Consider the following 25,121-nt stretch of genomic DNA (forward strand, 5'->3'; position numbering starts at 1 on the left):
AGAAAATTTTACAACTACTGTCAAGTTTTTACTGTATTTTTGCTTGCATATGATTGCATAGTCCTAGTCAGCAGGGTTTCACCTCATTCATGAAGCATTAGGCTAAGTGAGAATTCTCTTGTAAAGTGAAATTTCCCTTGCACAGTGAACAGTGTATTTGTATTTAGTAAATCAAACCCACTGTCCTGTCATTGTTTTGGAAACCATTGTTGCCAAAGCAGAAAGATAAGTTAAATAACATTTTTACCAAAACAAAATATTAGGGGGCATCTTTCATTGGGGACATTTTGATGATAATTGTCTAAGAGGGCACTTAAAGGAGATGTTTGGGGTAAAAAAAAAATAACATACATACGCAGCTCTATGTAGTACCATTGGTGTGATGGTGCAGCTGTCCCCTGTCAGCTCTAAGGGTAGATTTATATATGCGTCTAAAGTTCCCTTGCCTCGGAATCCTGATCCATACTCGGATTGTGCTCCAGAGGCTACTGACAGGTAGTAAGGAAGCGATGTGGCACCTCCTCACTGCCTGTTTTAACCCCATTTTTGCTGACAAACACACAACAATTTGCATTTGCGGTGCTTCCCCATTGACTTGAATGTGTAGCATTCAGTGGGCTTACAAGTCAGGTCAACTTTACTGCGGACATGAAGCGAAGCATCACGGCATGTATACATCCCAGTCAGAAGCCTATGGCAACTTAAGGGGGGCAGGTTGGTGGGCTGCAAAAACGCAGCTCAGACGTGCATTTTGCAGATCTCTAACCGCAAGTCTGAATAAGACTCAGAACTGAGCAATCACTCGACTGCTGGTTACTCAGTTCCTGTTCTTCTCAGAGTGGAGAGCACTAACTGTCACTCACTGCTCTACACTCCAGGGCTCAGAGGAGGTGGGTGCAGCTGGTTTCAGCTCTCAGCTGCGGCTGAGAGGTGGAGCCAGCTGTCAATTTGGCACCTAGGTGGATCCCGATAATATCAGGATCCTTCTAGAGCTTGAAGCAGCTCTGCTACGTGTGCACAGACAGGGCTCTGTTGACTCTGGATCACAGGAGAACAAAAGTAAATGCGACTTCTGTGGCCCACAAGAGAAGTATGGCCAAAACAGCTTTCACCATAGTTTTCTTTTAATCTCACTTTGGGGTTGATTTATTAAAGGCAAATAGACTGTGCACTTTGCAAAGTGCAGTTGCAGTTGCAAAGTGCAGTTGCTCCAAAGCCTAGTAAATGGGGTAAAGCTTCACTTTGCAAAGAATACCCAATCACGTGCAAAGGAAAAAAAAAACAGCATATTTGCTTGCACATGATTGGATGATGAAAGTCAGTAGAGCTTCCCCTCATTTACTAAGCTCTGGAGCAACTGTACTTGCAAAGTGCAATTGCACTTTGCAAAGTGCCCAGTCCATTTGCCCTTAGTAAATCAATCCCATCGTCTTCTGCTGCAAAAGTGAAAGCAAAGGCCCGTACACATGTAGCGATTGTCAGCCGTAAATATTCGGCCGCCGAACGATCGGCCGATTGTCGGCTTGTTAGTATGATGCTTCCGACAACCGACAGCGAATGTGTGTACGGGGCTTAAAGCCCCGTACACACGTACCGAATGTCGGCAGAACGATCGGCCGTCTTTTGTCCGGTGCTGTCCTGTCGGTTGAAAAGTGCTAAAGACTGCACACGAATTTTGTCGGCCATCAACAGCCGACTGCAGAAGTGATGCCATGTGATGGTTAACTTTCCGTGTGTTTTTTCTTCTCTGAGCATGCGTAGTCTTGCTCATCTGCTGTTAGTCGGCCGAATTCTGTACTGACTGGCGAACAATCAGCCGTTCTGGTGACGGCCAACAAAAATTTTATAGCCTGCACACCCGATTCTGTTCGGTCGAAAATTCGCTGTCGGTTGTCAGAAGCATCATACTAACAAGCCGACAATCGGCCGATCGTTCGGCGCCCGAATATTTACGGCCGACAATCGCTACGTGTGTACGGGCCTTAAGGGAACATATTCTCAACAGGACACAGATAACAGAAATAAACTGATGGGTGTTGAAATCATTCCTTATTCATTCCAAAATCAGAAAAAAATGTTTTGGCTATAGATGCGGTTTGAAAGGAACTTGTTAGGACAGAACTATGGGAACTCCTATTGCTAACGTTTTTAAGGGTAGCCTTTCCTGTAATGAGAATGATATACTTCTGTTGGGCCAAGTCCTCAGATAAAGCCTTTGTGGCCTAATGGGCCCCCCTACTACAGACTTCCACTCCTCTGTTTGCTGATACATTTGGCCATCACTGGTGTCTTTGGAGTACGCAGCAGTATACTTTTTTATCTTATACAGTACATAGCTACAGGATTAGGTTTAGCCCTTCCTTCTGTGTTTGTATTGTTACCTAAAAAGCAAGACATGTAGCTACCTTATTTCTAATCTGACAGGTTCATTTTATTTTGCATCTGGGTATTTTGCATCTGGCTGTTGCAGTTCACTTAAAGTGGAGTTCCACCCTTAACCGCCTTAGCGGTATCCCCGAGCGTGACTCGGGGTAGGAATTTTCTGCTATTAGCGGTATCCCCGAGTCACGCTCGGGGTCAATGAGCAGAGCGTGCAGACAGCGCAGCGGAGCTTCTCTTACCTTATCCTGGCGATCCAGCGATGAGCTCTCATTGCTGTGACCGCCAGCCGAGATCTCCGCCGCTCGTCTGTCGGTAGGAGGACTTCCTAGTTCCGTTCCCTGCAGCAGCAATGCTGCATGGGAGCGGAACTAGAGAGGGAAATTCAAAAAAAAAAAAAAAAAAAAACGTTGCACAAAACACATAACACATTTTATATTATATATATGCATATATATATATATATATATATATATATATATATATATATATATATATATATATATATATATATATATGCATATATATATATATATATATATATATATATATATATATATATGCATATATATATATATATATATATATATATATATATGCATATATATATGTATATATATATATATATATGCATATATATATATGCATATATATATATGCAAATATATATATATATATATATATATATATATACATATATATATACCTATATATACACACACACACATATATATATATATATATATATATATATATATATATATATATATATATATATATATAAAAAATTATATTATTAATTCGATTATAATTCATGCGTTATATGTATATATATATATATATCTATATACACACATATATATATATAATATATAACGCATGAATTATAATCTAATCAATAATATAATTTTATTATATATATTATATATTAAATAATAAAATAATATTATTGATTCGATTATAATTCACTTGTTTGTGTTTCAAATTTATCACATCTGGGATGTCTACTAGAGACTTGTTTTGGTCAGGTTTAAGTCAGTAATTACTAAGAATTGTAGGCCTATAATACATAACGCCAAATTTCCATGAAAAGAATTGTACCGCTTTTGGAACAGAATTCCTGACAGAATCATACCGCCAGGGAGGTTAAAAGTCATTTTTCCCCATCTGCTTGCTCTCTTTCACCTGAAAAATAAATGGATAATCACGATTTTTTTTTTCTTTACTTACCTTGTTTTAGAAGAAAATATACTCACCTTACTTCCTCCTCCTCTCTCTTCGGCCGTGGCCCGCGCCGTCACTCCCTGCTTGCATTGATTCCTGGGAGCTGAGCATCATCGCTCCCAGGAATCAATGCGCCTGCACCAGCCCCGCTCGTCAGTTCTGGTGCAAGCACGTCATTCACTACTAAACAGCTTCTGGGCACGCCCAGAAGCTGTGCAGGAATTACGTGCCTGCACCGGACATGACGAGCGGGGCCGGTGCAGGGCATTCTGGGACGAAGAGGACACAGAAGAGGACGCCAAAGAGGACGCTCTGGCTTCAGCTACCCACACCTGAGATGGCAGCGCTGGACAAGACATTTTCAAGGTAAGTATTTCTTCTAAAAGGTAAGTGCGACCCGGGACAGTTCAGAGGCTATCCATTGTGGAATGCACTAGCACTGACTGTCCCGGGGGTATTTTTATTAAAACAAACTTTCCGAGGGTGGAACTCCGCTTTAAAGCCTAACCCCAGGTTTCCTGTGATTTTAAATGGTTCATTTGGACCAAGCTGGTCCAAATAAATTATTTGCTTTTCTAAAAGATGTGACTGCTGTCAGCGCTGTATAAACAGTATGTAGTGGATAGACCAGATTGGTCTGCTGATTTGCTCTCAGGTTCTGATCCCTTAAATGAGAAAGCAGCCAGGCACAGATGCATCCAAGCTTACTTAGTCCTTAAGACAGTAATCAGGAATATATTGTTCTTTTTTTTTGTAGAACTCGGATAGGGATTGGAAAAAGCTTTGGGATGCCCAGAACTAATCAACTTGAATGAGGACAATATGTTGAAGAAATGATGCAAAATAAAGCAGAGTTTTCCTCCACAAAAGGTAGCACAAAGCTTTTAGCACCTTCTCTTCTCTAAGGCACAACCCTGCAGCAAGTCTGAAACAATCCCTCTATCAAGAAAGGTATGTACAGGCAACAGTCTCTCTCCTGAGAATTCTCTATGGCCTACTTACTGTGACCCAGGCAGTCTGAAGACCTCCACTCAGCTGCAGCTCTGGGTGTTGCCTTGAATGTTCCTGCGACTTTAGGGGTGATCCTATGTCTTCTTACTGAGCGAGACTCATCCAGGACTTCTTAAGGCTTCTCCTAAACATTGGAAGGTTTGAAAGCATTTCCAGTCTGGGTCACTCTCTTGCTGGCAAAGAACCCTGCTACTCTCTGATCTCAGCCTTATATACACCTTTTAGCCCCCTGCTGGTCATTCTTCTCGACCAGGGATTGGCTGAAGCTGTATCCATGGCCAGTTTAGACTCTGCCCTCTCCTGCTCACTATGTTTCCAGAAAGTTCTGGAAAGACAGGGGGACAGAAACAAGCCTGTAGCTTCAGAATTTAGAGTAGGCAAAATCATATTTCCAATAACAGCAGAGCCAAAACAAAATGTACCTCACTTCTAGTGCCTGACCTATGAGGGTGCTACATGTACAGTATATAGCATCAACTACATACAGTATACAGCACTATATCCCAACAGCAGAATAAAGACTTCCTGTCTCACTTCTGGACCAAAATCAAGTCAGGCTGAGTGCTGCTCAGCTAATTACAGAAAGAATTGTATTTCATCAATGACTACAAGGCTTCCTCTTATTGGCTGAAGTGGAGATCATGACATCATCAACCCACCTCTCCACCTCAGCCTTTCAGAGGAAGCCTTGCTGTCATTCATAAAATTACAAAGCTTTCTGTGAATGACTGAGCAGAACTCAGCCTGACTTGATTTTGTCCCAGGAATGGGATGGGAAATATCAGTACCGTTGCCAGAACATAGTGCTGTATACTGTATGTAGCTGCTCCTGCATACCGTTTTATACAGAGCTGATAGCGTGTACATGTGTTATTGAAAAAAAAGTTTTTTTGGACCAGTTTGGTCCAAACAAACTGTTAAAAGTCACAAGAAACCTGGCGTTAGGCTTTAAACCTTCCTTGCTGAATATTAGAAACAGAATACAGGCGGTGCAAAGTAAACCATACCAACCATTTTATAATCTGACGGCAATAAAAAGAAGTTTGATTGGTTGTTCTGATTTACCACAATTTGCCCTATTTTCCTGGATATTACTCAAATTATTAGGCAGTGGGATTTTATCTTAAAGGACCTAGATAGAAAAACCTTGTTTTGGAGTAATCTATCGGTTACAGCGAACATGTTAATTTGCTAATTCACAGTAGCAAGAAATAGCTTGCAGCATCAAAAGCACATTTGTGTATATCAAATAATATGACAGGGATACTAATTTAGCTGGAAGATGGAAATTAGTATAATTACAATGTGATGAAGTTGAACAGATTGATTTCAGGTAATTCTGTTATGATTCATCTACATATTAAAATCACTGTCAACTTAGCTGTTCCATTGAATGTCACAAAAAGGAGGCCTCTGTTGGATGTATTGTATTTATTTTTAATAAAAGCTAAGGGAACTTATAAAGAAGTTGTTCAAAGGTAAGATGTTTTTTTCTGCCACAAAAGTTTAATATTTTCCAGGTCTCTGAACAGGTGTGCATGCACCAGGCACCAGCAATAAAAACTTTTATTCATAGCAGCTCCACCATCAATACTTAGAAAGCATGTGTTAACATCTGGTTAAAAGAACACACTGCAGAGAACAACCTTTATGTTTTAAGTGATAAACTTGGAATAACTTAAAGAATGAAGCCAGTATTTACACTAATACACGTGCACCTGATGAAGAATGGTTTGAAGCTTAAAAAGCTGTAAATTCTATGTTGTTCCAATAAAAGTTATCAGCCTACCAGCCGGTTTTACACTGTGTGTTGAGCTAAGGCCTGTTGGGACTTTACATGCACGATAAAAAGGAAGATTCATTTAAGTGAACGGTATGATGAAAGAAACCCGTGCTAAAAAAAAAAGTAAAAAAATAAAAAAAATAAGCTGTTAGACCTTGTACACATGGGCTTCAGGCAACGTTCTTGAAGTCTTTAAAGCACCCTTCAACTCCAATTGGGGATGTTAACATGGATCATAATGACTAGATGTTATTTTAGACTGCCAGTAGGCTTTCAACAAGTTTCAATGGCAAAGTCTGAAGCTTGTTGAAAGCCTACTTAGATTATAATGAAAAGTCTGTCAGCCATTTTAAAATGTAAAAATTAAGTCCTGCTTAAGAACAGGCTTTAAAAAATGCCTGCTATAGTCAGTAAACCTTTTCTGTGCACCCCTCTTGGTTTCTGTTTATTGGTTTCCCAATTCCCACCCATGAGCACATTTAATGAGCGGTGAGGAATTCTCATTGGGCTGAGAACGAGCAGGTGGGCAGTACATATCTCAAGGAAACAGGGTTTAAACCCATAGTAAACCCCTAAAGTATATGTCAGGGGTCTCCAAACCTTCTAAATAAAGGGCCTGTTTACTGTCCTTCTGACTTTAGGGGGGCCAGATTGTGCTCAGTGGGAGTAAACAATGCCTAATCTCTGGTATTAGAGGGAGAAATAGTTGGTGTCAGTGGGAAGAATAGTACCCCATTTTTGTTGTCAGTGGCAGGAATTATGCAAACCGTCACCTTGTAAAACAACCCATTCAATTTAAAATAGAAAAGAAAGGCAACACATTTATGTATAGATAAAAAAAAATATAAATACCCTTTACCTTTTTTTATAAGTGATCACATTCCCTCTGTGCTCAGCTGTATAAGAGCTGTGGGAGGAGAAACAGCAGTACATTCAACTTGCCAGTTAGGGGCCATGCAGGAGGGGTGTGTCAGGACAAGTCTGATCATTGGAGGAGAGCAGGCTAAGTTCCCAGCACAGCTAGAGAACTGACCACAGTGTGCTCTCCTGCTTAGTGTGGTCAGTTTTAAATAGGAAAGCAGAGGGACTGGCAGGAACACCGGATATTTCACACAAAGAAAGCAATACAATGAGAACAGGATACTTTATCATACAAAGAAATGGTACAGCAGGCACATATCATCAATATAAAATGCTGGGTTTACATATTCTTTGAACTAAACTGCATTACATATGTTACCATAGATATCACTGCATAGTTTAAGTAGCTGGGTGCTATAACCTACATTCAAAACCTAAATCCAGCCAAAATGTGTTTTTCATTTTTGAAAAGTGGGTGGAGAAGGGCTATTTTACTTTATTGTTGTCTGTTTCTTTGTTAGTGAGATTTTCCCTTTTTTCCGAGTGACACCCTATCATGCTCTGACACAACAGGTAACCTGGGCAGAAAATGGGACAAACACCCCCAAATGGGGACACCAAAGACAATAAAACCTTTAAAGAAGTTTCAACTGTTCTCCATTCTTTTAAGAGTATTTTACTTTCTGTGTTCCATTGACACAGAAAGAGAGTAGGAATCACCCCAATGGGGAAACAAACTGTAAAAAACAAAAACCTAAAGGCATTCTAAACCTTTCCACCTGCACTCTGTGTTTTTCACCTGCATAAGATGTGCATTGATATGTAGTTTCATGGTGTTCATTTATTGTCATATAGACACAGCCTATGGTAGAGTACATCTTGATGTTCCTTTTGCAGAAGTTTCTGTTTGTGTTCAAATGTGAGGTATGATACATGCACAGGTAATGCATGTATGGAGTGTGAGAACTGACACTTCCTGTGAAGTACATGTACCACAATCCCTGGATCTCTCAGTCCAGTGCTCTGTAGGTAAAAACTACATAAGGTAAACCTTACACAGACACAAGCAGGCAGAACAATTAACCATGCTAGAAGAGATGTTTTTTATCACATTTGCACTCCCACATTTGTGATGCAACACAGAGGAAATGGCGAGGCATGGATTAGCCACTGCCTGACCTGGAACAAAAAGCTGCCTGTCTATCTGGTGAATAGGGACAAGCTGGGTGAATGAATACATGGACATAGGGGAATTATTGATCAGCCTTGAAACTATGAATTGAAGCTCTCACATGTGATCCTATCATTACAAGGTAAGGTAAACAAACTGCACAATGAATATAACTACACTAATACCTAGGTAATAGAGATGGGTGCACAGTTCAAGCCGAGCATAAGTTCGGCCCGAACTTCACATGTTCGCCCATTCAGCAAATATACGAATTTGCCGGTAGCTTGGTGGGATGTTCGCCTGTGGAGCACCCCATAATGCACTGCACACTGCACAATGTATTCTAGGGCCCTAATTGCCCTGACTGCTGGTCAGGTACAAGGCTTCGCCAATAAGCACTTTTAGGACTCTGATTGGACAAAGTGATGATTACTTTCTCCAATCACAGCTCAGTACTCATAGTTTTACCCCAGACTATAAACGTTAACTTCTCATAGCCAGGTCTTGTAGTGTGTTTGAGTTTAGATAGATAGAGCAAGGATTGTTTTGCTAATAGCAGTTAGTGTGTTCACTTATTGTGAATTTTGAGTGCAGAGTGTTAGATTATTGTTTGTGTGAGTGTGTGAGTGTGTCAGTGTAGTGTGTTAGTGTATGGCAGTGTTTAACACAGCTTTACATAACATTTGACTGCGTATAGAGTGTTAGTTTAGTGTTAGTATAGTGTGTGAGAATAGTTTGTCAGTGTAGTGTGTTAGTGTAGTGCAGAATTTAATTACATTTAGTGCACAAGCAAAGGTGGACATGGTCTGTCCTCTGGCAGAAGACATTTGTCTCTGTTTAGTGATGTTGTCCATGCTATCCAGCAATAGCATGTAGAGGAGGTGGTGAACTGGCTTAATAAATCATCCTCATCCTCCTCATCCTCTATGACCCTTCAAGCTGGCACTAGTGTGCAGTTCACTGCAGCTGCCAGAGCAGCTTATTCTGTCTTCTTGTCCACTGCCATAGCCCCAGCATCATGCATGGAAGAGTCAGCTGAATTATTTGAACACAGCGTCAGCCACTTGCTGCCTGAGAATGCACAGACATTATATGATTAAGATGATAATATGATTTGGTTCTGATGTAGAAGAAGGAACTAATATGAGCCAACAGAGAAGGGAGAACACTGATAAACAACAAATTGACAGTCATGTTCCCCCAGCCACAGCATATTGCCAAGTTAGCTCCAGTAATGATGAGGATGGAGGGAATGCTGTTAATGAGGTCACTGACACGACTTGGGTGCCAGATAGAGCAGAGGAGGAAAGTGAGGGGGAGAAACAACCCCAACAAGACAGGATGTCCTCCAGAGGCATGCATCATGAAAGAGTAGAGAGCGGCCACCCTATGCCATCCGATTGTGGACCTGTGAACCACTTCCCAGAGCTCAGCTGTGTAGCCTTTTTTAGCACATGTGCAGCATACTGTTGCAATTCACAATCCCTGCCACAAGCAGATCAAGCATGGCAAAACCACCAGCCATTTGGGTACCACATGCTTGACAAGGCACACCACAAACTGTAGCGTATAGCAGGTTAAATTTTTCTGCCCCATTTCATGCAGCGCAAAAAACTACCTGCCACCCACATGCCCTGCATCTAAATTCCAGCTTGTCAAAATGTATGGCTTTACAACTCATGCCTTTCCATCTGGTGGATTCTGACCCCTTATGTGAATGTGCTGAACCACAATGGCAGGTTCCCAGTCGCTGTTTCTTTTCATGTAAGGGCATTATGTGGAAGGCAATATTTTGGCATCGTTGGGCAAGGCAGTCAGCCACAAGGTCCACCTTACTGCTGTCTTGTGGTCCAGCAAGCATGCTCAGGGACAATATATTTTGTTCACACCACACTGGGTAACTCTGCTTGCAACTAGGAGGATGCAGGGGTTCAGTGCTGGAGCTTGTTTTGCCACCACGTTTCCATACAGCCACACTGGAGCAGACATTCTTTCAGCTCTCTATGATCATTTCACAAGCCCATCCCCATACAGTTAATAAACACTCCCCTAGGCTCAACCCTTTGATTACCCCTAGGTTAACCCCTTCCCTGCCAATGTCATTATTACAGTAACAGTGCATGTTTTAAGCACTGATTACTGTAGTAATGTCACTGGTCCCCCCAAAAGTGTCACAAATGTCAGTTAGGGGTGCGATCAGTCCTCCGCAATGTCGCAGTCCCGCTAAAAATTGCAGATCGCCACCATTACTAGTAAAAATATATAAATAAAAATGACATAAAACTTTCCCCTAGTTTGCAGACACAATAACTTTTGCGCAAACCAATCAAAATACACTTGCAATTTTTTTTACCAAAAATATGTAGCAGAAAACAAATTGGCCTCAAAGGATGAAGAATTTTGATTTAATTTTTTTTTTTTTGGGGGGGGGGGGGTGTTATATAGCAGAATGTGAAAAATATATATTTTTTTTTCAGAAATGTCGGTTTTTGTTTTGTTTATAGTGCATAAAATAAAGAATGCACAGGTGATCAAATACCACCAAAAAAAAGCCTTAATTATGGGAAAAAAAAGGACATCAATTTTATTTGGCTACAGAATTGCATGACCATGCAATTTTTCGTTAATATAACGCAGTGCCGAATCGCAAAAAATGGCCTGGTCATTAAGGAGGCAAATCCTTCCAGTCCAAAACTGGGTAATAATGATCTATTTTAAAACATTTTTTGCATTTATACATGTCCCCTAGCACAGTAACTGGGCCCCCCACACCATTTTTAGTGCCAATAAATTGCATATAAGCCTTCAAAATGGGGATTTTTTTCCTATTTGGGTCCCATAGACTTCAATGGGATCTTTGTTCGGGTCCGAACTTTTGCGATGTTTTAGAGTTCTGGCACGAAACAAACAGGGGGTCATTCTCTACTCTACTAAAACAACAACAATATTTAAAGGCATACAATAGCTTTAATAGCTGTAGAACAAAAATACAAAAATATATATAAAAAAAAAAAGATATTTTAATTTAAAAATGTGAGCCCATCTTGCAAAGTCATTCAGCTGAATATTTTGGTTTACACATATAGCGTTCTGTGGAGTCCATAGTTATATATGAAAGTGTTAATTTAGGTACTGTAAAAAGACAATGATTGTTTAAAAGACAAAATGAGAACGAAAAAAAAAAATGGCAATGTTTTGTTGCTAAATGTAAAGAGTACCTCGAGGTAAACTGGTTTATCAAAGGTTACTTTGTTGTTTTTGAAGTAAAGCTGCACAATTTAGGGCAGAACAAGGTCCTCTGTAATATTCTGCTATTAAACAATTAAAATAAATGCAGCAGGCATTGTAGTAACAGTTTTCCCTGACCTGGCCCTTATTATGCAGTACAGTATGCTAAAACAGTGCCTAATTACTAAGAACATAATTAAATTTCTAGCTTACAATTCTGTTGTCAAAGCTTTCCTTTTTTTCCACATAATGCCTATCAAACACAGGAAAGGATAAGAGTATGTTTAAACATCTGACATGTTACGTGATCCTTTGTTCCTTCCGTTATCTCATTTCAGACTGGCTTTTGTATGCAAATTCTATGTCACTTTTGTCTGATCATTATTGGTCTTTGCTTTTTCTTTTATATTTACATTTCTCAGCTTGTTCTTTTCTGAAAAAAAAAATAAAATAAAAATCTTTTATGTTTTTTAGGGACTTCATATTAAATGCTTTTAGCTTACATGAGCAACATTTAATTAAAGATAGATGCTTTTTAAAACTAGAGGACTTTTTGAACAATTTGATTGTCTAGGCCATTGCTAAAAAAATGCCACAAATAACACACACATACACACACACACATACACAGATATATATATGTATAAATATATATACACACACACATACATATATCGATCTCTCTGATTATTTTTTTTGGAGGGGGGGTGATTTTATTCTTTTATATTTTTATGTGTTATAATTTTATTTTTATATTTTATTCTTATTTCAACATTATTCATCCCAAACCCCAGCTAAATGCTTTCTTTTAGTTTAGGATAATGCGGGGAAAGGTAGACACTTGGATTTGTATTGCTGTCTGTGCTTCCATCGAATGGATTTCCATTCTCTTCCTTTTCTATCTGACATCTGTCATCAGTACAGGCAGTAAGGGTAAATCTCTCTCCTAAAACTGTTCAATTAATTAAAAACTAACAGAGATTATACCCCCCCCCCTCTTTGCATGGTAAGCTTGTATTTAATTTCCATCTGGGCCCCCATATTTCTCCTTCCTGTTCTGTCTGACACTTGCAAATAGAATTTGGGGGAAAAAAATCACGCGAACAGCAATAAAAGTTCTCAACCTTTACAACTATAAAAAAACTAAAACATAAAAGCTTTGAAAATACTTTTTTAAAAATGCCAAGTTGGCCTTTTATGTGTATATACCGTATGTATATATATGTGTTGAGCTTATATTTTCATTAAAATATGGAAAATCTCCTAATGATGAGGATCCATGTAGACAAGATCATGTGTTTTAAAAATGATTATAGCCTCAGGACACCTAGAGCTTTTTTGTTTCAAACTTTATTTGGTAATATGAAATTAGTGACAATAGCAAAAGAAAATTGAAGAAGTTAGGACATTCCAAGCAAAATCATAGGTTGTTGAGCCAGTGGCGTACCTAGAGCATTTGGCACCCGGGGCGGATCCTATATCTGGCACCCCCCCCCCCCCCCGACTTTAAAATTTAAAAACACCCACAAAAAAATGTAATGTTTTCAAGAATATTTTTTGCACAAATTTCACAGCCCCCCATCACAGTGCCCCTTGCAGTCTGCCCTCCATCTCTCTAATCACAGTTCCCCCTTTTGCACTCTCTGCCTCCCCTGCACAGTCCTACCTTCAGCATAGATAGATAGCTAATATTAGCAATGTGTTTAAGTTTGAGTAAGAGATTGGAGACTTGCTAAAGGAGATATTCAGAGACTACAGACATGATACAGGAGATGGTCAGAGACTACAGACATGATACAGGAGATGGTCAGAGACTGCAGACGTGATACAGGAGATGGTCAGAGACTGCAGACATGATACAGTAGATGGTCAGAGACTGCAGACATGATACAGTAGATGGTCAGAGACTACAGACATGATACAGGAGATGGTCAGAGACTGCAGACGTGATACAGGAGATGGTCACAGACTGCAGACATGATACAGTAGATGGTCAGAGACTGCAGACAGGATACAGGAGATGGTCAGAGACTGAGGACATGATACAGGAGATGGTCAGAGACTGCAGACGTGATACAGGAGATGGTCAGAGACTGCAGACGTGATACAGAAGATGGCCAGAGACTGCAGACCTGATACAGGAGATGCTCAGAGACTGCAGACATGATACAGGAGATGGTCAGAGACTGAGGACATGATACAGTAGATGATCAGAGACTGAAGACATGATACAGTAGATGGTCAGAGACTACAGACATGATACAGGAGATGGTCAGAGACTGCAGACATGATACAGGAGATGGTCAGAGACTACAGACATGATACAGGAGATGGTCAGAGACTGAGGACATGATACAGTAGATGGGGGGACAGGGAGCACTTGGGGGGCGGGCAAAGAAAACCAGGGGGGTGGAGAGCACTGGGGGGGGGACAGGGAGCACTTGGGGGCGGGCAGGGAAAACCAGGGGGTGGAGAGCACAGGGGGGGGACAGGGAGCACTGGGGGGGGACAGGGAGCACTTGGGGGCGGCAGGGAAAATCAGGGGGGTGGAGAGCACTGGGGGGGATAGGGAGCACTTGGGGGGAGGGAGAAAGCACCGTGTGGAGCTGAAGGGCATGGGGGGGGGCTAAAGAACAGGGGGGGTCTAGTGCACTGGGGGGAGGGCTAAAAGCACTGAGGGAGGGATTAGGAGCACTGGAGGAGATTAAGAACTTTGGGGGGCCAGCAAAAGAAGTTGTATAGGAGGGGGATGGGGCAGCTGCATATAGATGAATTGATCTTTCCCTATTCTTCCTGCAGGAGGGAGAGGAGGAGAATCGGTTATTCAGCAGGAAGCTGCAGGAAGAATAGGGAAAGATGAATTCCTCTATATGCAGCAGCCCCATCCCCCTCCTATCCAGCACACACTTTTGCAATGGGCACTCACCTTCTTCCCGCCAAGGCTCCGCCCCTTCTTCCCGCCGAGGCTCCGCCCCTTATTCCCACCGCGGCTCCGCCCCCTTATTCCCGCCGCGGCTCCGCCCCCGCTAGCAGCACGGACTGAAGGAGCTGCCACTGCAGCTGCCTTCACACTGCGGGATCTGTCTGAACACACCGGGCAGGACACTGGCTGACACCCCCCAGTGAGTGGCACCCGGGGCGGGCCGCCCCCCCGCCCCCCCCATTGGTACGCCACTGTGTTGAGCATTAACATATCACATTAGGTAAATGATTTCTGTCCAAGATTAGTGTTGAGCGAACACGGACTGTATTATTCGTGTTCGTACCGAATAATTGGATTTTTTGTACCCGAACACGGACACGGACACTTTACTGTATGTTCGGGTAAAAATCCGTGTTCGGTCGTTTTATTTCCGGGTTTTGCATGCTTTGGCGCTCTTTTCATGGCGGGCTTTCAACAGCCAATCAACAATCGTTTAACTGGTGTGCCTTAAGCCATCCCAGCCATGCCTGCAAATGTCTCAGTAGCTGTGATTGGCCGTCTGAAGCATGTGACCAAGTCTTTATAAGTTCGAGGCAGCCGCAGCGGCGTCATTATGCTGCTTAGATTCAGGGACAGAGCACACATCAACGTGCTGGCTGCTGATTAGGGAAAGATAGGCAGGAAAAAACCATTTGTGTCCGGATAGAATTGAGGGACAGGTCGGAGTGTTTAGGCAGGGCGAGTTGTAGGCATTTTAGGGATAGAGTCTGCTGAATTATATAGGGTCAGTGTCTTCTACAAACTACAATCGATATTGCTGTGTGGGGGGTGGGGTCTGCACTCAATCCTGATCTACGATCTCTTCTCAATCCTGTTAGGGACAGAGTCTGCTGAATTTTAGGGAAACTGTGTTCTACAAACTACAATCGATATTGCTGTGTGGTGTGGGATTGGAGATAGGCAGGTGTCAGTGATCCACATCCATTTTTCTGTGTGTGAGCTGCAGTGAACACAATCTTTTTGGGCTGCAGTGAACACAATCTTTTTGGGCTGCAGTGAACACAATCTTTTTGGGCTGCAGTGAACACAATCTTTTTGGGCTGCAGTGAACACAATCTTTTTGGGGTGCAGTGAACAAAATCTTTTTGGGGTGCAGTGAACACAATCCTTTTTGGTGTGCAGTGAACACAATCTTTGTGGGGTGCAGTGAACAAAATCCTTTGTGGGGTGCAGTGAACACAATCTTTTTGGGGTGCAGTGAACAAAATCCTTTTTGGGGTGCAGTGAACAACATCCTTTTTGGGGTGCAGTGAACACAATCTTTTTGGGGTGCAGTGAACAAAATCCTTTGTGGGGTGCAGTGAACACAATCTTTTTGGGGTGCAGTGAACACAATTTTTTTGGGGTGGAGTGAACAACATCCTTTTTGGGGTGCAGTGAACAAAATCCTTTTTGGGGTGCAGTGAACAAAATCATTTTTGGGGTGCAGTGAACACAATCTTTTTGGGGTGCAGTGAACACAATCTTTGTGGGGTGCAGTGAACACAATCTTTTTGGGGTGGAGTGAACAACATCCTTTTTGGGGTGCAGTGAACAACATCCTTTTTGGGGTGCAGTGAACACAATCTTTTTGGGGTGCAGTGAACACAATCTTTGTGGGGTACAGTGAACAGAATCTTTGTGGGGTGCAGTGAACACAATCTTTGGGGGGTACAGTGAACACAATCTTTGTGAGGTGCAGTGAACACAATCTTTGTGGGGTGCAGTGAACACAATCATTGTGGGGTGCAGTGAACTCAATCTTTGTGGGGTACAGTGAACACAATCTCATACTGAAGGTTTGAGGGTGCTGCCTGTTCCATACTCCCCCTACTCCTCATCTAGCCTTTTAGGGGTACAAACAATAGTAATTGGGGCCTAGTGTGGTTGTGTACGTGTGATATACATACACTTTTTTGGGATCATATTTTCTATTCCGCTATTTAATCAAAAACCTTTGGGGATCAGTTAAATTGGGGGATAGTCTGTGTTGGTACGTGTGAGAGAGATCCACCTTTCCAAGTTGTTGGGGTTCATCTCATACTTCTGAAGGTTTGAGGGTGCTGCCTGTTCCATACTCCCCCTACTCCTAGCCTTTTAGGGGTACAAACAATAGTAATTGGGGCCTAGTGTGGTTGTGTACGTGTGATATACATACACTTTTTTGGGATCATATTTTCTATTCCGCTATTTAATCAAAAACCTTTGGGGATCAGTTAAATTGGGGGATAGTCTGTGTTGGTACGTGTGAGAGAGATCCACCTTTCCAAGTTGTTGGGGTTCATCTCATACTTCTGAAGGTTTGAGGGTGCTGCCTGTTCCATACTCCCCCTACTCCTAGCCTTTTAGGGGTACAAACAATAGTAATTGGGGCCTAGTGTGGTTGTGTACGTGTGATATACATACACTTTTTTGGGATCATATTTTCTATTCCGCTATTTAATCAAAAACCTTTGGGGATCAGTTAAATTGGGGGATAGTCTGTGTTGGTACGTGTGAGAGAGATCCACCTTTCCAAGTTGTTGGGGTTCATCTCATACTTCTGAAGGTTTGAGGGTGCTGCCTGTTCCATACTCCCCCTACTCCTAGCCTTTTAGGGGTACAAACAATAGTAATTGGGGCCTAGTGTGGTTGTGTACGTGTGATATACATACACTTTTTTGGGATCATATTTTCTATTCCGCTATTTAATCAAAAACCTTTGGGGATCAGTTAAATTGGGGGATAGTCTGTGTTGGTACGTGTGAGAGAGATCCACCTTTCCAAGTTGTTGGGGTTCATCTCATACTTCTGAAGGTTTGAGGGTGCTGCCTGTTCCATACTCCCCCTACTCCTAGCCTTTTAGGGGTACAAACAATAGTAATTGGGGCCTAGTGTGGTTGTGTACGTGTGATATACATACACTTTTTTGGGATCATATTTTCTATTCCGCTATTTAATCAAAAACCTTTGGGGATCAGTTAAATTGGGGGATAGTCTGTGTTGGTACGTGTGAGAGAGATCCACCTTTCCAAGTTGTTGAGGTTCATCTCATACTTCTGAAGGTTTGAGGGTGCTGCCTGTTCCATACTCCCCCTACTCCTAGCCTTTTAGGGGTACAAACAATAGTAATTGGGGCCTAGTGTGGTTGTGTACATGTGATATACATACACTTTTTTGGGATCATATTTTCTATTCCGCTATTTAATCAAAAACCTTTGGGGATCAGTTAAATTGGGGGATAGTCTGTGTTGGTACGTGTGAGAGAGATCCACCTTTCCAAGTTGTTGGGGTTCATCTCATACTTCTGAAGGTTTGAGGGTGCTGCCTGTTCCATACTCCCCCTACTCCTAGCCTTTTAGGGGTACAAACAATAGTAATTGGGGCCTAGTGTGGTTGTGTACGTGTGATATACATACACTTTTTTGGGATCATATTTTCTATTCCGCTATTTAATCAAAAACCTTTGGGGATCAGTTAAATTGGGGGATAGTCTGTGTTGGTACGTGTGAGAGAGATCCACCTTTCCAAGTTGTTGGGGTTCATCTCATACTTCTGAAGGTTTGAGGGTGCTGCCTGTTCCATACCCCCCCTACTCCTCATCTAGCCTTTTAGGGGTACAAACAATAGTAATTGGGGCCTAGTGTGGTTGTGTACGTGCGAGATACATACACTTTTTTTGATCATATTTCCTATTCCGCTATTCAATAAAAACCTTTGAGGATCAATTGAATTGCGGGATAGTCTGTGTCGGTACGTGTGAGAGAGATCCACCTTTCCAAGTTGTTGGGGTTCATCTCATACTTCTGAAGGTTTGAGGGTGCTGCCTGTTCCATACCCCCCCTACTCCTCATCTAGCCTTTTAGGGGTACAAACAATAGTAATTGGGGCCTAGTGTGGTTGTGTACGTGCGAGATACATACACTTTTTTTGATCATATTTCCTATTCCGCTATTCAATAAAAACCTTTGAGGATCAATTGAATTGCGGGATAGTCTGTGTCGGTACGTGTGAGAGAGATCCACCTTTCCAAGTTGTTGGGGTTCATCTCATACTTCTGAAGGTTTGAGGGTGCTGCCTGTTCCATACCCCCCCTACTCCTCATCTAGCCTTTTAGGGGTACAAACAATAGTAATTGGGGCCTAGTGTGGTTGTGTACGTGCGAGATACATACACTTTTTTTGATCATATTTCCTATTCCGCTATTCGATAAAAACCTTTGAGGATCAATTGAATTGCGGGATAGTCTGTGTCGGTACGTGTGAGAGAGATCCACCTTTCCAAGTTGTTGGGGTTCATCTCATACTTCTGAAGGTTTGAGGGTGCTGCCTGTTCCATACCCCCCCTACTCCTCATCTAGCCTTTTAGGGGTACAAACAATAGTAATTGGGGCCTAGTGTGGTTGTGTACGTGCGAGATACATACACTTTTTTTGATCATATTTCCTATTCCGCTATTCAATAAAAACCTTTGAGGATCAATTGAATTGCGGGATAGTCTGTGTCGGTACGTGTGAGAGAGATCCACCTTTCCAAGTTGTTGGGGTTCATCTCATACTTCTGAAGGTTTGAGGGTGCTGCCTGTTCCATACCCCCCCTACTCCTCATCTAGCCTTTTAGGGGTACAAACAATAGTAATTGGGGCCTAGTGTGGTTGTGTACGTGCGAGATACATACACTTTTTTTGATCATATTTCCTATTCCGCTATTCAATAAAAACCTTTGAGGATCAATTGAATTGCGGGATAGTCTGTGTCGGTACGTGTGAGAGAGATCCACCTTTCCAAGTTGTTGGGGTTCATCTCATACTTCTGAAGGTTTGAGGGTGCTGCCTGTTCCATACCCCCCCTACTCCTCATCTAGCCTTTTAGGGGTACAAACAATAGTAATTGGGGCCTAGTGTGGTTGTGTACGTGCGAGATACATACACTTTTTTTGATCATATTTCCTATTCCGCTATTCAATAAAAACCTTTGAGGATCAATTGAATTGCGGGATAGTCTGTGTCGGTACGTGTGAGAGAGATCCACCTTTCCAAGTTGTTGGGGTTCATCTCATACTTCTGAAGGTTTGAGGGTGCTGCCTGTTCCATACCCCCCCTACTCCTCATCTAGCCTTTTAGGGGTACAAACAATAGTAATTGGGGCCTAGTGTGGTTGTGTACGTGCGAGATACATACACTTTTTTTGATCATATTTCCTATTCCGCTATTCAATAAAAACCTTTGAGGATCAATTGAATTGCGGGATAGTCTGTGTCGGTACGTGTGAGAGAGATCCACCTTTCCAAGTTGTTGGGGTTCATCTCATACTTCTGAAGGTTTGAGGGTGCTGCCTGTTCCATACTCCCCCTACTCCTCATCTAGCCTTTTAGGGGTACAAACAATAGTAATTGGGGCCTAGTGTGGTTGTGTACGTGTGATATACATACACTTTTTTTGGATCATATTTTCTATTCCGCTATTCAATAAAAACCTTTCTAGGGCAAGATCTTAAATTACAGAAATATGAGGAGACCGTCAAATAAGGGCCGTGGCCTGGGTCGTGGTGCTGCTGGTAGAGCTCCTGTTGCAAGGAGAGGACATGGTCGATCTGTGCCAGCTACACGCACAAGTGAAACACCTTCCTCAAGTGTGAGTAGGCGACAGAACCTGCATCAGTATTTGGTAGGGCATCAAACGCCCCTAGAAGTGATGAGGCCAGAACAAGTTGAGGCGATAGTAGATTGGTTTGCTGCTGACAGTGCCTCCAGTTCCTTCACATTGTCTCCCACCCAGTCTACTGCAGAAAGGTCAGAGTTGGCACCTGCAGCCAATGTCCAACCGTCTTTCACCTCACCCCCTTGCAAATCAGGCCAGCAGTCTGAGCCCCAAGCCATACAGCAGTCTCTTATTCTTTTTGAGGACTCTGTCAGCAGGGTTTCCCAGGGCCATCCACCTAGCCCTGCCCCAGAAGTGGAAGAGATTGAGTGCAGCGATGCCCAACCACTTATTTCTCAAGATGAGTACATGCAAGGATCATCGCAGCACGTCTCCGATGATGACGAAACGCAGGTGCCAACTGCTGCGGCGTTCAGCATTGTGGAGACCGACAAGGAGGGCAGGGGTGAAGACTGGGTGGAAGATGATGTGGAGGACGATGAGGTCCTCGACCCCACATGGAATGAACGTCATGCAGGTGAACTGAGTAGTTTGGAGGAAGAGGCGGTGGTCGCACAGAGCCACCAGCACAGCAGAAGAGGGAGCAGGGTGCAGAAGCGGAGCGGCCGTGCCCTAGACACTACGCCCGCTACTGCCCAACGCAGCAAGGGAACGAGCGCACCAAAGTCAGCTCAAAGGAGTTCTCTAGCGTGGAAGTTCTTTAGAAAATGTGCTGATGACAGGACACGAGTGGTTTGCACCCTGTGCAATCAGAGCTTGAAGCGAGGCATGAACCTTCTCAACCTGAGCACAACCTGCATGATCAGGCATCTAAGTGCAAAGCACGAGCTGCAGTGGAGTACACACCTTCAAAACCAAGAAACGTCTCTGGCTCATCCTGCTTCCTCTTCTGCTGCAGTCTCGGCCGCTCCAGCCACATCTGTAGTGATACCGGCACCTGCCACCCCGCAAACAGACGATCTGTCAGCAACACCACCACCTGGGTCACCAACAACCATCTCCACAATGTCCCGTGGAAGCGTTCAGCTTTCCATCTCCCAAACACTTGAGAGGAAGAGGAAGTACCCCCCTACCCACCCGCGATCCCTGGCCCTGAATGCCAGAATTTCAAAATTATTGGCCTTTGAAATGCTGTCATTCCGTCTGGTGGAGACGCACAGTTTTAAAAACCTTATGTCGGTGGCTGTCCCACAGTACGTCGTGCCCAGCCGCCACTACTTTTCCAGGCAAGCCATCCCTTCCCTGCACAACCAAGTGGGGGAAAAAATCAGGTGTGCACTGCGCAACGCCATCTGTGCCAAGGTCCACCTAACTACGGATACGTGGACCAGTAAGCACGGTCAGGGGCGTTATATCTCCCTAACGGCACACTGGGTAAATGCAGTGGCGGATGGGCCTGAGGCGGATAGCAATTTGGCGCATGTCCTTCCACCACCGAGGATTGCAGGGCGCTTCAGTTTGCCTCCTGTTCCTAACTCCTCCTACTCCGCTTCCTCATCCTCTACCGCCTCCTCATCCGGACAGCGTAACACCTTCACCACCAACTTCAGCACGGCCAGGGGTAAACGACAGCAGGCAGTTTTACAACTTGCCTGTTTGGGGGACAAACCACACACCGCGCAGGAGTTGTGGAGGAGCATGGAACAGCAGACAAATGAGTGGTTGCTGCCAGCGAGCCTCAAGCCCGGCCTGGTGGTGTGCGATAACGGGCGAAATCTCATAGCAGCTCTGGGCCTAGCCGGTTTGACGCACATCCCTTGCCTGGCGCATGTGCTGAATTTGGTGGTGCAGAGGTTCCTTAAAAACTACCCCGATATGTCAGAGCTGCTGCAGAAAGTGCGGGCCGTTTGTGCGCACTTTCGGCGTTCTCACCCTGCTGCTGCTCGCCTGGCAGCGCTGCAGCGTAACTTCGGCCTTCCCGCTCACCGCCTCATATGTGACGTGCCCACAAGGTGGAACTCCACCTTGCACATGCTGGAAAGACTGTGCGAGCAGCAGCAGGCCATAGTGGAGTTTCAGCTGCAGCACGCACGCGTGAGTCGCTCTGCGGAACAGCACCACTTCACCACCAATAACTGGGCCTCCATGCGAGACCTGTGTGCCTTGTTGCGCTGTTTTGAGTACTCCACCAACATGGCCAGTGGCAATGACGCCGTTCTCAGCTTAACTATCCCACTTCTATGCCTCCTTGAAAAAACAATTCGGGCGATGATGGAAGAGGATGTGGCACAGGATGAGGAGGAGGAGGAGGATGAAGAGGTAACATTTCCAAGGCTTTCAGGGCAGTCATTCGCAAGGGGCTCCGAGGGTGGGTTCCTGCACACGCAAACGCCAGGGACGCAATTGTCCAGCAGGGGCACAGTTCTGGAGGATGAGGAGGATGAGGAGGAGGAGGAGCTGGAGGAGGAGATGGAACCATGTTCACAGCAGGGTGGCACCCAGGCCAGCTCATGGCCATCACTGGTGCGTGGCTGGGGGGATACAGAGGACACGGACCATACACCTCCCACAGAGGACAGCCTTTCGTTGCCTCTGGGCAGCCTGGCACACATGAGCGATTACATGCTGCAGTGTCTCCACAACGACCGCCGAGTTGCCCACATTCTAACTTGTGCTGATTACTGGGTGGCCACGCTGCTGGATCCCCGTTACAAGGACAACGTACCGTCCTTAATTCACTCACTGGAGCGCGATCGCAAGATGCGCGAGTACAAGCGCACGCTGGTAGACGCCATGCTGCTGGCATTCCCATCTGACAGCGGGGCCACAGTGGAAGCACAAGGCAGAGGAGGAGGAGGAGGAGGTCGCCAACGCAACCAGGGCACCGCCAGCACCTCAGAAGGCAGGGTTAGCATGGCCGAAATGTGGAAAAGCTTTGTCAGCACGCCACAACAAACAGCAGCACCAGCAGCTCAGATGGAACGTCTTAGCAGGAGGCAGCATTTTACCAACATGGTGGAGCAGTATGTGTGCACACGCCTACATGTAGTGAATGACGGGTCTGCCCCCTTCAACTTCTGGGTCTCCAAATTGGGCACATGGCCTGAGCTTGCCCTTTACGCCTTGGAGGTGCTGGCGTGCCCTGCAGCCAGTGTATTATCTGAACGGGTATTTAGCACGGCTGGGGGCGTTATAACAGACAAGCGCAGCCGCCTGTCCAGAGACAATGTGGACAAGCTCACGTTCATTAAAATGAACCAGGCATGGATCCCACGGGACTTTTCCGTACCTTATGCAGAATAGCAATGGATACCGACCTTACCCACCCATTGTTCCATTTTTGCTCTTTCTCACTCTTTTGGGGTGTACCCTCATTTAAAATTTGTGAAAAGAAGCAGTGTTGGCTACCTCGTCCTCCTCCTCAGGGCCAGATTAATGTAGGGGCTATTGGAGCTGCAGCTCCAGGCCCCTACCTTTTATATAGGCCCCGGGTTGGCCATATTCACTGTTACCGCTCTTCTGTCACTTGTAAACACAGAAGTCTGGCTTCTATGCTCGCTTCCCCAGGCAGCACCCTCAGAACCTCCCCACACAGCGTGAAGGCCGGACAAGGAGGGACAGTTGGCGATGCATGGATGTGTTTATGGGCTTCAGAGACAGCATCCCATGTTGAATTAGGCATGCATGGCTGCACCCTTCCTCCTCTGGGTGCATGGCAAGGCACGGCCCTAAGGCCCTTCAAAATCCTCAGCACCAAGCCCATGATGCTGTTAATCCGGCCCTGGTCCTCCTCCACCGCCGCTTCCACCTACACCGCCCATAGGTGTGCGCAGCCTATTGCATTAAGGTGTGCACCCCAAAGTTGAAATACACATGCATGTGTTTGCCAGCAGGGAGAGTAATGTATCGGGGCCATGTACCTGTAGGCAAGGAGAAATAGAGCAGAGCAGGTCCCAGGGAGATCTTTCCCATCTCCTCACTGGCAATGCTATGTGCCCTAGGTGATTAGGGTGTGCCCAGGCACACCCAGCACACCCTGTGCGCACGCCTATGTCACCGCCACATCCACCACCACCTCAACCTCCCTCCTACTCCATATGGGCCTCGTCCTTCAGAGATGAAGAAGAACATTGTTTTATTTTTCTGTTTTTTTTTGTTGTTTTAAGTTATTTCCCTATCCACATTTGTTTGCAGAGCACTTGCCATGCTCTTAATTACGTTTTGCTGCCATTTGCAGCACTCTAGCCCTTTCCTTTGGTGTTTTAGAGCCATTTTAGTGCCTTAAAGTTCGGGTCCCCATTGACTTCAATGGGGTTCGGTGTCCGGGAAAAGTTCGGTAAAAGTCCGGGACACGGACCCGGACTTTTTTTTAAAGTTCGGCCGAACCCGTCGAACACGGACATCTAGGTGTCCGCTCAACCCTATCCAAGATGCTATAGTTTTTTTTTACCCTTCATTGCATAGCCTGGGTATGAAAAAATCTTCTCAGGGCCAAATCCACTTTTGAGGCTTAACCTCCCTGGCGGTATGATTATGTCAGGAATTCTGTACCAAAAGCGGTACAATTTTTTGCATGGAAATTTGGCGTTATGTATTATAGGTCTACAATTCTTAGTAATTACTGACTTAAACTTGACCAAAACAAGATATAGTAGACATCCCAGATGTGATAAATTTGAAACACAAACGCATGAATTCTAATCTAATCAATAATATAATTTTATTATATAATATATAATATAATATATATATTATATTATATAATAAAATTATATTATTGATTCGATTAGAATTCAAGAATTCATGCGTTATATTATATATATGTGTGTATATCAATATATATATATATATATATATGTGTGTATGTATATATATATATATATATATATATATATACAGTATATATATATATATATATATATATA

This window comes from Pelophylax lessonae, assembly GCF_965119305.1.
Source record: "Pelophylax lessonae genome assembly, chromosome: 5".
NCBI lineage: Eukaryota > Metazoa > Chordata > Amphibia > Anura > Ranidae > Pelophylax > Pelophylax lessonae.